The following is a 14,043-nucleotide window of genomic DNA, read 5'->3' on the forward strand; positions in this document are numbered from 1 at the left end:
TCCAGGTCTTTGGTATTTCTGTTTGACGTTTGTAGGTTAGGTCTAAACGTGCCCTTTTGCCGCCATATTTATTGTCGTGTAAATTATGCTCATTCTACATTTCCCGAGTTCAAGGTTCCTTCGATTTTCCGTTACATTTTTTAGATTAAAGGTCTAAGCAGAATAGCTTCGCGAACGTGAAACATAAGTTAGAGAAGGACAGAGATATATTCGTATCCTTTTCTATCTCATGCATCTCGTTCGCGAACGACTTTCGCGAATCTATTGTGCGTTGGCCTATATAGATACAGTTAAATATAGGAAGCGTCACGGAAAAGCGGTCTCTAAATTTGAATTAGTAGAAAACTACTGATTAGCAGTCAAAACCTGGCTTAATTCTCGCTACATTAATTAGTAAAAATTAACTAATTGACAGTAAGAAATAACTGAAACATTAGTTAAATTCCACTAATTATCAGTAGAAAACGTTACTGAAACAATAATGAAACGAAATCTACTAATATTTCAGTTATTTTCAAACATAACCTCAAATTATTTAACTGTCAATTAGTTATTTTAACTGATATTTCAGTAGAATTTAACTATTTTCAATTAGTTATTGCTCAATTCTCGCTATTGAATTAGTAGTTTTCTACTAATTCAAATTTAGAGAGCGGACTGCTCGCGCAGTTTTAAGTGAGTGTAGAATCAACATTAAGGCCTGAGCAGAATAGAAACGTAACCGGAAAAGTAATTGCAAACGCAATCGAAAGAATGAGTCAGAGAAGGATAGACCAGTGACATATTGTTTGTCCTTCTCTAACTCATTATGCCGGTTGCGTTTACGGTTACGTTACGTTTCTATAATACGTTGACCTTTGACGAGCTTACTGTAAAAAAAAGTCAGTATTTTACATCGTTAAACCTGTGGATTGACATGCAGCGTGTAATCGAACATAGCCTCTATATTTTTTCACATCCCTCAAATATAACCATCTGTCGAATTACACACTGCATGTTTTTCCAAGTGAATATATATTTTTGGAAAAACATATGCATCATGTAATTCAACTTATGCATGTAATATAACCTACAAATGTTGTATTTATACCATTTGCTTGTAAATTTTTTTTCTTTCTCTTTTTTCTTAACAATAATTATATTCTAATTAAAGGAAACAAAATCTGATAAATCGATCGAATATTTTTTTTTCTTACAGAATTAAATTATTATTTAAAATGTTTTTAAATATTGGAATTCGTAATTCTCGCAACTTTTCTTAAAAACGATTTTCTTACAGAACTTTTTTTATAAAAATATTACAATACAATATAATTAAACATTTAAAGCAAAATTTAATAGTCTGCAGTACTTTTGTGTTTCAGTTTTTGGCAAAACAAAATCAGAAAAATAGGAAAAGAACTAGGCGCAATTGCGCCTACATCTAGGGTTTCGTGTCGCTTTAAATTTTAATGTCAACTACTGGGACATGTCAACTATAGGGACATGTCAATTACTGAGACAGATGAACTACTGGGACATGTCAATTATAGGGGCATGTTAACTAATGGGACATGTAATGTCCATTCGGGAAAATGTCCATTCAGTAAATGGAGATTAGGGATCTGTGGGGCCCCAAAATTTGAATTTGGGAGCTATGGTGCCCCAAAATTTGAATTTGGGATCTGTGGTGCCCCAAAATTCGAATTTGGAAGCTATATTTGCCCAAAATTTGAATTTGGGATCTGTGGTGCCCCAAAATTCGAATTTGGAAGCTATGTTTGCCCAAAATTCGAATTTGGGATCTGTGGTGCCTCAAAAGTTTAATTTGGGATCTGTGGGGCCCCAAAATTTGAATTTGGGTTCTGTGATGCCCCAAAAGTTTAATTTGGGATCTGTGGGCCCCCAAAATTTTAATTTGGGATCGGTGGTGCCCCAAAATTCGAATTTGGAAGCTATGTTTGCCCAAAATTCGAATTTGGGATCTTTGGTTCCTCAAAGTTTAATTTGGGATCTGTGGGCCCCAAAATTTGAATTTGGGATCTGTGGTGCCCCAAAAGTTTAATTTTGGATCTGTGGGCCCCCAAAATTTTAATTTGGGATCTGTGGTGCCCCAAAATTCGAATTTGGAAGCTATGTTTGCCCAAAATTCGAATTTAAGATCTGTGGTGCCTCAAAAGTTTAATTTGGGATCTGTGGGGCCCCAAAATTTGAATTTGGGATCTGTGGTGCCCCAAAAGTTTAATTTGGGATCTGTGGGCCCCCAAAATTTTAATTTGGGATCTCTGGTGCCCCAAAATTTTAATTTGGGATCTGTGCCCTAAAATTTGATTTGGGAGCTGTGGTGCCCCAAAATATACTACGGACAGACGGACGCCAAAGTGAAACTATAAGGCTTTCGGCCATGGGCCACGAAACCCTAAAAATCACTTGTAAAACAAACGAACGCCAGCGATAACATAATGCGAATGGCCGAAGTGAATATGAATATGAAAAACCTTATTACATATGGCCAAGGGAGAATAACACGCCACATGGAACAAACATGCAGTGTGTAATTCAACTAATGGTTTGCCGATGGTTATTTTTCAAAATAAGAAAAAACATACAGGTGGTGTTATATTACATACTGCATGAAAATTCCCTTAACACGCTATACGCATGTAAGGCTGCGTCTACAATAGAATTAAAAATGTGTAACTATCGTGTAGTGTAGTGTAAAGTCGTGTATCTTGTATGACTTAGAACATTGCAAATTAACTGCTGTTAATAAACAAAAACATAACCTCAAATTCAGATTTTTAATATTAATTTAATTATTAATTTTAATTTTTAATATTAAAAATCTGAATTTGAGGTTATGTTTTTGTTTATTAATAGCAGCAGTTAATTTGCAATATTCTAAAGGTGCTTATATACCTCAAATTTCGATCAGATGAACATTATTTCTGGACCGTGAAAATGCGTGAAAAGTCATTTTCACGGCGGGTATTTTTGAATTGTTTTATACAAAAAATGTTTTTTGAAGAAATATAATATTAAATAATTGTTTTAATATGTAAGAACACTTTAAAATAGTGATAGAGAGTTGATTTGATTAAAAAATTTAGCAAATTTTGCTTTAAAACGTTTTCTGCTACAAGATAGTGAAAAATGACGATGTTTGTGAAATGGTTTGTACAGTGCTTCTTCCTTGTTAGTGTCTCTCAGAGTTTTGTTTATGTTATGTCGGTTCTTTTTAACTTGTAATAAATAATGAGTGCTGAAAATAAATCGGTAAGTTGAAATGTTTATCAAATAAATTTAAATTCAACTAATTGTTTCGAATAACTGAAAGAAACATGTACACATGTACACTGTACAAACCATTTCACAAACATCGTCATTTTACACTTTCTTGTAGCAGAAACGTTTTAAAGCAAAATTTGCTAAATTTTTTAATCAAATCATCTTTTTATCACTATTTTAAAGTGTTCTTACATATTAAAACAATTATTTAATATTATATTTCTTAAAAAAAACATTTTTTGTTTAAAACAATTCAAAAATACCCGCCGTGAAAATGACTTTTCACGCATTTTCACGGTCCAGAAATAATGTTCATCTGATCGAAATTTGAGGTATATAAGCACCTTAAGTCACGACTTTACACTACACTACACGATCGTTACACATTTTTTAATCTATTGTAGACGCTGCCTAAATCCACAGGTTTAACGTGTGCACAAAATTTTCATCGTAATACGATGTAAAATAACACTGACTTTTTTTACAGTGAGTATTTTACGTAAAATATATCGAAAATCTTAAAAGTTACGCGTAGGTTAGGTATATTACTTACTCAACCCTGTATATAACCTAGTGATACCTAGGGAATTTTGGTGAATTTCGAGTTCTTTAACTTCTGCTGATGTTTGACAGTTTTTCGCTAAATCGTTGACATTATGTGAACTTCATCAAAAAATATTTTCCATTACATTGAAAATTATTTTATATTTTCTTATTTTATATTAATTTAATTTTACCTTATTTTCGTTTCACATTATTCTCGAAAATAAATTTTTCTTATCTATATTCCAATTTTATTCATAACTATATGTAATAAAAAAGTTTTCACAAAATTCCCATGAAAAATATTATTATTTTTCTCTCGTGTATAGAAAAAAAATATAAGTACCCAAAAGTTTTTTTTTTTTATAGAAGGCGAATATAACTCAATCAGAGTTTTTCAAACTTCTTTTCAAAAAGTATTTGACTCGCATCGTTAAGAAAAATGTCATCAACTTATTTTCTTATATATAAGATAGGTATCCTTGTGGATTAGTTGTAAAAGCGCGCAAGGGACATAAAAATGTTAATGAGATACCGAGACAAACCGCGTGTATACAGGTGTCATAATCGCATCAGGATATATATGTATATAATATATAGAATAATGTATGCAGATATATTATACAAGAAGTAAAAGATAAACAGGAGCAAAGGAAGCAAGGTGGAAGAGGTTCACGGTAAAGCGCAGTCGCTGCGTTCTATGAGGATAGCACCCGATACAGCAAAGGAGAACCGGACAGAGCTAGCTCGTCCGTTTTCCTGACTTGGTCGAAAACACCGGTTAGACACACGTTTATTGAAAGACAGAAAGAGACAGAGACAGAGAGAGATAATATCCACGGTTACAAAACACACACGCTATCCAGAGAGAAACACTTGGCGTGATTCCCATTTTGGTCCAGGACTCTAACCACACAAAACTGTGACTAACATAACGGCGCTCCGCCTCCAATTAGGCCTGTCAACATAAACTACCCCCTCTGTTTACATCGCTACCTGTTGACCCCACAGGTTCTTCGCCCTCTCGCACAGGTAAGTTCAAATAATTTTTTTTCCCCCTAACACTCAACACTATTTTTTTTTTCTCTTTTTCATTTATTTTTTAATTTTCTTCAATATAGAAACGTGATTTTTCACTTACCGCGTGAAATGTAAATATAAGTCAACTTTAATTTTAAATGATATATAGTGTGTGTATATATATATATGTATATACGGTTCAATGTGCTTTATTTTCTTTCATCATTTCAATTGTATTATTTTTATAAATGCGATAAACGTGTCTCTATTGTTTTTAAAATTCAATAAAAACAGTTATTTTTTAAGTGCTTTAAATTTAAAATTATTTTATTATTGAGAGAAATTTTTTTCGATTTAACTATTTTTATTTTATTTATTAAATATGTATAATAAAAAAATTTTTCACATAAGCTATTTTCTTAAAAAAAAAATTTCTTTTTTTTTAATTTTAACTTTTTTTGAACTAATCTTGAATCTCAATGAGCCAAAAATTTTGAACGTTCAAATGAACGAAATATTTTTTTCAATCTATAAATTATTGAAAATTATGTTGTCAATGTAAATTAAAACAGTAAATTAAACAACTATTAAATTAAATAACTTCTTTTTACAATTTTGAAACAATATTTTATAATAAAATTGGTGCTTAAAGAAGTTGCAAAAAAAAATTTTGTTCATTTGAACGTTAAAAACTTTTGGCTCATGAATCTCATTTTTTTTTGTATTTAATTTTTTTAATTAAGCTTCAGGATAATTTTTCAATTATTGTTGATTATTAAAAAAAATCCTTTTTTTGTATCGTAAAGTTTCTAATAATAATAATAATAATAATAATAATAATAATAATAATAATAATAACGATTTTCTTCGATTAAAAAAAATTATTTTATTTTACACAATAATTACTGTAATTCTTTTTTTTGTAATATTCAGTACATTGTACTAATGGGCAGTGTAATTACTACCCGTCTGAAATGAATAAATAAATAAAACAATGTAAACGGGCTTATAAAATTATTATTATAATTTAGAATTTTTTTTTTAATTGTTTAAAAAAATTTATTTCTTAATAGTTTAAAAATTTTATTTAAAAAAATTTTTTTTGACAATTGTTTTTGTTAAAATTGTTTTAAAAAATGTATATTCTTTAAATAGTTTAAAAAATTTTATTCTTTAAAAATATTTGAAAAATTAATTTTTTAAAATAGTAAAAAAAAAATTTAATTGTTTAAAAATTTATTTTATTTTATAAAAAGATACAAACGAGCATAAAAACCCAATATATAAGTTATAAAATATTATTTCTTTAAAATTGTTAAAAAATTATTTTTCCTTTAATAGTTTAAAAATTTTCATTTTACAAAATACGAAAAGGGCATCTTTATTCTTCTCTTTTGTAAGCCTCTTTATACTGTATAGATAAAAAATTTTTTATATATAATTTAAGAATTTTTTTTTTTTAATTTTAAAAAAATTGTATTCGGTTTAAAATAGTTTAATAATTTTATTTTTGAACCATTGTTAAAAATTAAAAAAAAAAATTTTAATCGTTTAAAAATATTGCTTCTTTAAAATTGTTTAATTTTTTTTAAAGTGTTGTTTAAAAATTTACTGCTTAAAATTGTTTTAAAATTTTCTTTTCTTAAAATAGTTTTAAAACTTTATTTAAATTTTTTTTTTTTTAACTTTCGTTTATCTTAAAAAATGTTGTTCGATAAATACTCTTTTAATTAAAAGCAACTTTTTTTTTTTTATTTTCAAGACATTTTCTATACTCTCTAAATTTGAATCAGTGAAAAAGTCACTGGTCTTAAATCAGTCGCTAAATTCTAGCTATTTGAATCAGTAAAATTTCACTGATTTTCAGTCAAAGTAATTGATTCTCCAGTGAAATGTCACTAACTGTCAGTGAAAACCACTGATTCAAATAGCTAGAATTTAGCGACTGATTTGAGACCAGTGACTTTTTCACTGATTCATATTTAGAGAGTACGATTATTTCATTTCGAATTTATTCTCGTTTATCGTAAATTTAATAAAGATTGTCCTAAGTGTCTATACGTATATAAAGAGAGTAAATAAAGTTATAGTTTCAACAAGAGAATTAACGTCAAGTTTCTAAATGTAAGTTGTACAAGATGTAAACTTTCAAAAAAAAAAAAGAAAAAAAGTAAAAACCGAGTTTCAACGCAGTTCTTAAGATTTAGAGCACTTTTTATTTTTTATATTAATATAAGAAATTTTCTTTTAACTTTTTTTTTTTTGCATTTTTCACGATATTTTTTGTTGAAAGAATCATTTTAAAAATTTTAACTTTTCTAAACTTATATATAGTTCCGTCAAGCGTCACATCGATTTACCTATTTACAAAAGCAATATTAATTTATGGTGATTTGAAAACTTTATAAGAAATCGCATTTTATATATAATGTCTTACGGTAAAAATTCTTTTTCCTTATTAAATATACAATATTAAAATAAGCAAAAAAATTTGAATGAGAATTTAATAAGTTATCGAAAAGATTATATTAATTTTTTGTCATGCCGATCTTTGATGTGGGAAATGCCAAGACTACCAATACGGCCCAACATTGGCCCAGTAATGTCTGTCGAAGTACGACAAACGTTACTGGACCAGTACTGGCGATCAATTCGTCCCATTATTGGGCCAATATTGGCACCGATTCTCAGTTACTCTTATTTGCCATTATTGGGCCGAACTCCGTCACATTACTGGGCCAATATTGGCACCAATACTTGGTAATTCTACTTTTCCATAATTGAGACGAACTATGTCTCATTACTGGGCCATTATTGGCCCATTGACGGCTGAAATGTTGAATTTATTTTGACAAGTACTTTTTTCCAATGTTGGAACGAATCTTTTGATTAATGAAAAATACAAGAAATATTTTTTAGGCAAAAAATTATAGAAATGTTTATTTTAAAAAAAATTTTCTTTAAAAATCGTTTATCATAAACGTTGCGTACTTCAGCTTCGTTTAAAATTTTGTTAGACTCAACTATATGATATAGTTAATATTTTATTAAAATAGTGTATACCTATATGTACCAAAAGCAAACTTTTTAGTTTTGAAATCTCGCTTGTGAGAGAAATACCATTCCACCCTCTAGTGGATAAATTAAAAATTTCAGCATAAAAAAGCGTAATACTTCGTAAAACAAAAATTAATTTACATTTAATAAGGAAAGATAACATTTGTTCAAAATTTTTACCAAACTTCTAACTTAACATTTCTTATATTTATCCTTTAAAATAATAAATTCAGTTTTTATCGATAATTTATTATCAAAGACATATTTAACTTTCCATCAAGTATATATTTCAAAATTCTTCTTTAAAACTTAGGAAATGTTTATATATATATATATATATATATATATATATATAGTTCAATCTTTATTTTAATATCAAATGACTTTTTAAAGGAATGCTTTATATGAAATGAATATAGCACACTGTGCAAATATAAAATTCATAGGTATATAAAATATGTTTGTTTCCTGTTCTTCATAAAGTTCTCATAAAAATGTTCCCACAGTTCTTTCAACTTTAAATTATTAAAAACTAAAAATTCTTCTCAAATTTAATTTTTAAAATTTATATATTTATGAGAAATTAAAGAATAATTTTCATGAATGAATCAAACATGTTTTAAAATATATATAGAATCTTATATAAGTGTACTGAATGTTAACATTATTATTTTATGATATATCTACAGGAATTTAATCCTTTGAGACACAGTTTTATATGCAAAGAAAAAAACACTCTACTTTTTTATTATATTATTATTATTATTATTATTATTATTATTAGAAACATTACCATAAAAAGAATTAATTTTATAAAATCTCTTTTTTAAAAAAAATAATAAAAATTATTTTTATGAAAACTTTTATAAACAGAAAATAACTTAAAAACATAATCTCAAACTAAGAATGTAAATCAACTTTTATAATATTTTTCAAAAAAAAAATTTCTATCATTATTACTTATTATTTTTCATATAAACATTTGAAATTTAACCCTTTTATTCATTTTCTTTTTAAGTGTCAGAATTTTTAATCACAATTTTTTTCAAAGTACAATAAAATTTTCAAACAATAAAAAAAGATATCATAATCCTTGATATTTTATCATTTTTAATCTAAACGGATGAAATTTGATATACAGTCATGAATTTTCATGAGTACATTGTGGAAAAAAAAAATATATATATAGCACACTTGATTGTAATTAATTTGAATATAGAGGTTTTTTTTTATTTTCTTTATTTTTTTTTTGAAAAAAGGGTGTCAAATTTTTTATTGAAAATATTCCTTTTTTTTGTTATTCTAATTTATTGACGTTGAGAGTAAAATAATCGAAAAATTATGCAATTAGAATATATACACTGAGAAAAATGTTTAGTCAGAGCAACCAAAATTTGGTTGGGCCAACAAAAAAATTTTGTTGGTATTTAAGCAACCAAACTATTTGTTTGAGTCACTAAAAAAATTTGGTTGAGTGTTTTTTGTTGGCATAACAAAAATGTTTGGTTAGCTCAACCAAATTTTGGTTAGGACAACAAACGATCATTTGGTTTCTTAGACCAAACTATTTTGTTGTGTTAACTAAATTATTTTGTTGTCGTAACTAAATTTCGGTTGGAATTTAAAAATAGTCAACCAAATAATTTTGTTGACCTAACCAAATGTTTGGTTGAGATAACCCTATGACTTTGTTTCAGCCAACCAAAATTTGGTTACAAGAACCAAAATTGCCTAACCAAACAATTTAGTTGCAAACATTAAATTTTTTTCCTCAGTGATAGATTATTCGAGATAAAATTAATAAAGAGGAAATTTAGAAAAAAAATATTTAATTTTTTAAAAAAAAGTTGTGAACTTTTTTTATTTTTTTTTTATTTTTTAAGCATAGATAGATATTTATATTAAATTAATTTAAATTATAACTACTTGTTGATATAGAACTTCGAACATAATGTTTTCAATTATGTATCATCGAAAATTGATAAATTTAATTAAATGACTTTATATAACACACACACATATATATATATATATATCAATTGATTAATATTAATAGTGAGATTACATTTTATCGGCAATCCGTGAAAACTATATCGTTGATATTATCAAAAGTGCCATATTCTATAGAATTGAAATCAAACACCATTAATTGCATTTAACATATTTTGTATTTAAATATATATGTATTTATAGAAATCCGTTTTTTCTCTTATCATAAACAGTGTGTAAAGATTGATCGAGCAAAAATGATTCTGATTTGTATCATTTTGAGCCAATGACAAATTGACATATTATTATCGAATAACAATAAGTAATTATTCCTAAAGATATGAATTAAAAATCACACTATTCTTCTTATTATTCCTTAAAGATCATTAGTTAAAATTTTCATTTTAAAGAATTTTATTAGACATAATTATTTTTTAGACGAATTTTTATTTTTCAAATTAACATTTGACAGAATTTCTTTTAAAACAAATTTTTACTCAACACAATTCTTATGTATCGAATTTTTATTATACAGAATTCTTAAAACGCCGAATTTTTATCTATCCGAAATTGCAATATGGCCGAATAAATACAATCGACAGAAAGATTTCGGCACGATTTTTAAAATTCATCAGTCAAAAGTTGTCAAGAAAATCGTTATTGATGGATTTTAAAAATCGCGCCGAAATAGATTGTTTGTTTGGCAATTTGTAATTTCGGACAAATAAAAATTCGGCGTTTTAAGAATTCTACCAAATAAATATTCGGTGCCTAAAAATTCTTTAAAAAAGAAATCCTGAAAAATGTTAATTCGAAATATGAAAATTCGTCTAAAAAATAATTATATCTAATAAAATTGTTGAAAATGAAAATTCTCACTAATGATTTTTATGGGATAATCAATATAATATCAATTTGAATTGTCCGCATCAAAAAATGATATTTATTGTAATATATAATTTAAATAAAAGATGGAAAAACGATTTTAGTAAATAAAAATTCGTTTAAATAGAAACATAAAAAGAGTTTGACTTGCAATATACGAGGGGAAAAATTTACTAAAGCAATTAGAAAAGTTGTGGATGGTACTGCAATAAACTTGCTGGTTATGGGTATAGGAAAAGAGAGCGCGCAGTAGAAACAGTTCTTGTGAAAAGGAAAACTAGAATCAGAAATACAAAATTAAATTACATCAAGAAATTTAATTGGATTTTGCAAAAAATAAACAACATGAACATTTGTGCAAAATATGAAAATTTAGAATACAGTTTTTAATTCAGAAACAATATTATATGGAAGAAAAAAATTAATAGCTAATTTTAAAAATAACATATTATTTTGTGATAAATAAAAATTAACCTAGATTTTTTTTTATTAATTTAATTGAAATCTTAATTTTTTTTATAAAATTACCAGAGTAATTAATTTTATTAAATACATTTTAAATATAGGAAGATATTTGAATATGTAACATCAAAATTGCTATATGATGTAAAATTAATTAATATTTCACACCATAAGGAGAATTTTGATTAGATAAGAAAATTAATGCACATGATCTTAAATTACAATACTTCGTAATCCTACATTTTATCCTTGTAATTAATTCGGCTTTTTTTTGTAGAAAATTCCAAAACTTAAAAATAACATAAAATCTTTAAAAAAAAAATTGAATACTTTTAATAAGCTTTGATTAAATTTATTAAAGAGAATTTCAAAATTAATTATTAAACAATTTTTTTACCACATTTTTAAACTATTGAAGAAAAATCGAATTAATTTCATATTAAATATTATTTTTTATATGTGTTAGTATGACAGAGAGTTAGTATCAAAAGTACATATTTTGCTATTGCTGACGAAGTTAAATTTAAAAAAAAAATCATAAGTTCAATAATTTTGATCAAATAAAAAAATACGTTACACAAATATTTTGAAAAAAAAAATATTCCAGTGAAAAATTTTTTTTATAGAACTATATATTTATTTATTTATTAATAATAAATTAAAATAGCACTTAAGGTCGATAAACATTTCAACAAAAAACAACTTTCTTTGATAGAGTCAAAATATATATATATACCAAAGTGAAATATTTTATTCATGAGCGATAAGTTCTCCTGTATAAACTGAAATTATAATATTGTTGATATAAATGCAAGTTCTCTGCTATATAATGTATACGGACATTTAAAACATTCCATGGCTACTTTTTTAATAAAAAATGGTTCAGTTATTAAAAATATTTTCAAAATTCATTGATTGAAAAATAATTTCAACTTCTTTTGCTTCACGATGAAATTAATTTGCATCTATATATGCATATCAATTTTTGCTTGTACCTTAAAAATATTTTTTGATTGTACCAGAAAATAATTATTTTAAAATGGTTCCAAAGAAAAAAACTCTTTGCCAATTCCGTATAAAGATTTAAATTTTAAACACGAGATAGCAGGCGCGATAAAAATTCTGTTGTAAAGAGTTTGTTTTGTTATATATTATATATTTTTTTATTTTAACATATATTATATATTCAGTTTTATATCTAATATATAAAATTATAAGTTTTACTAATTAAAATCTTTTTTCTCTTTGATTATCATTTGAAATATTTCATTATCGGAAAAAGAGAGAGATATATATATATTGAAAAAGTAATTATAATTTCCACGTGTATATATATAAAAAACGTGGTGACAAGAAAAAATAGGTAAAAATTTTACATTTTATTATACAAAAATAATTAGAATAAATTTTTCTCTTACGTTTAGTATCATTTTGGTAATTAAGTGAGTGATCCGTCTTTTGTAACGAAATGACTCCGAGTATGTATAAACTAATTAAATTAGCCAAATTAATGGCATTAATTTTACTAAAATTCAGAGATTTAATTTTACTTGAAAGCGCGCGATTCTCTTTCTATATATAAATACTGAGAAAACGGATATTTTTAGTTCAACCATACTATTATATGCTTAATTCAAATTTAATATATCTTTGCTATAAAGTGAAACATATTTTTATTTAATTCAATAATACATTTTTGTTAAATATACATTTGTTCTTAATTAATTTAAATTAAAAATAAAAATAGCTTTACTCACGCAAAACGTCATTCAGCAAGTAAAATAATTTATTATAATCTAGTTTTGTTCAAACTTTAAATATTCTTGATATGCAGTTAAAAATATAAAAAGTTTAGATGAAAAATATAATTCTTTGGTCGATCTATAGCAGTACATTATTTTTTTTATACATGCAAAAAAATCTTCACCTAGAACAGTAATATGTTTCACTAAAATAGCAAAAATTTTTCGCTCACTGCAAAAAGAAATATCTTATTTTAAGATGTTTTGGTAGCATTTTTAAGACATTAAGATGTTTAAGATATCTTGATGTCTTGAAAACGCTACCAAAACATCTTAAAATAAGATATTTCTTTTTGCAGTGCTTTTTTGGATAAATATATCGCTGTTCCAGAGAAACTTATTGCTGTTTTAGATGACGATTTTTTTGCGGGTATTATCTTGCGCCTTTGGATATATAAATACAGTAAATTTAATACACACTGAATAAAATCATCTCCGAACTCTACACGATATAAAATAATAATCAGTGGAACATCCGAATTGTGACACTTTGCACGGATGGGTAGCTTCTTCTCAATGCATGGCGGGGAATTAAAATAGAGAAAAACAGCGTGAAGAAGGTGTAAAATATATAAAGATACGACATATTTCGGACGTTCTACTGGAATTCTAGTGGAAATTTACATGCGCCCATTCTAAACTTTAAATCAAGTATAATTATTATAATTTTCTATCAAACAAAATAAAATTTACGAACTATGTTAAATTAAACAACATTTTTTGAACAGATCTTTGTATTTAATTTAAAAATTCTTTTTTTAAAGTAAATATATAAATATAGTATAGTAGTATTTTTAAAGTACGTGCAGTCGATCGTTTAATTTCCCACTACCCCACTCCCCTTATACTATGCATCGGCAAGTCGGTCCTTCCGGCCGTTACCGGAAATAACGTGGACGATTGAACTATTTCCTTCGGTCCTTTCAACCCTACCTCAACTATCATTATTAGATCCATTCGAGTCTCACAGCTACGCGTTCTCCAATAAATATATTTTTTTCATTTCCAACTTTTTCTT

The 14,043-nt window shown here is 26.2% G+C and overlaps 1 protein-coding gene across 3 annotated transcripts in view; it reads left to right on the forward strand.

The window, feature by feature from the left end:
- The window catches only part of LOC127285965 (ras-related protein Rap-1), a 126,118-nt gene that overhangs the window by 34,192 nt on the left and 77,883 nt on the right, over positions 1-14,043 (forward strand). The window contains exon 1 of one of the 3 annotated variants that reach the window (XM_051312200.1): positions 4,535-4,842. The exons of the other annotated variants lie outside the window; for them this stretch is intronic. The gene's annotated coding sequence lies outside the window, so the exon portion shown is untranslated. Of the gene's footprint in view, positions 1-4,534; positions 4,843-14,043 lie in introns of those variants that run through there. 3 annotated transcript variants of the gene reach the window in all.

The sequence above is a fragment of the Leptopilina boulardi genome, unplaced genomic scaffold (assembly GCF_019393585.1).
Source record: "Leptopilina boulardi isolate dan_hultmark-lab unplaced genomic scaffold, ZJU_Lbou_2.1 LbouV2_342, whole genome shotgun sequence".
Lineage (NCBI taxonomy): Eukaryota > Metazoa > Arthropoda > Insecta > Hymenoptera > Figitidae > Leptopilina > Leptopilina boulardi.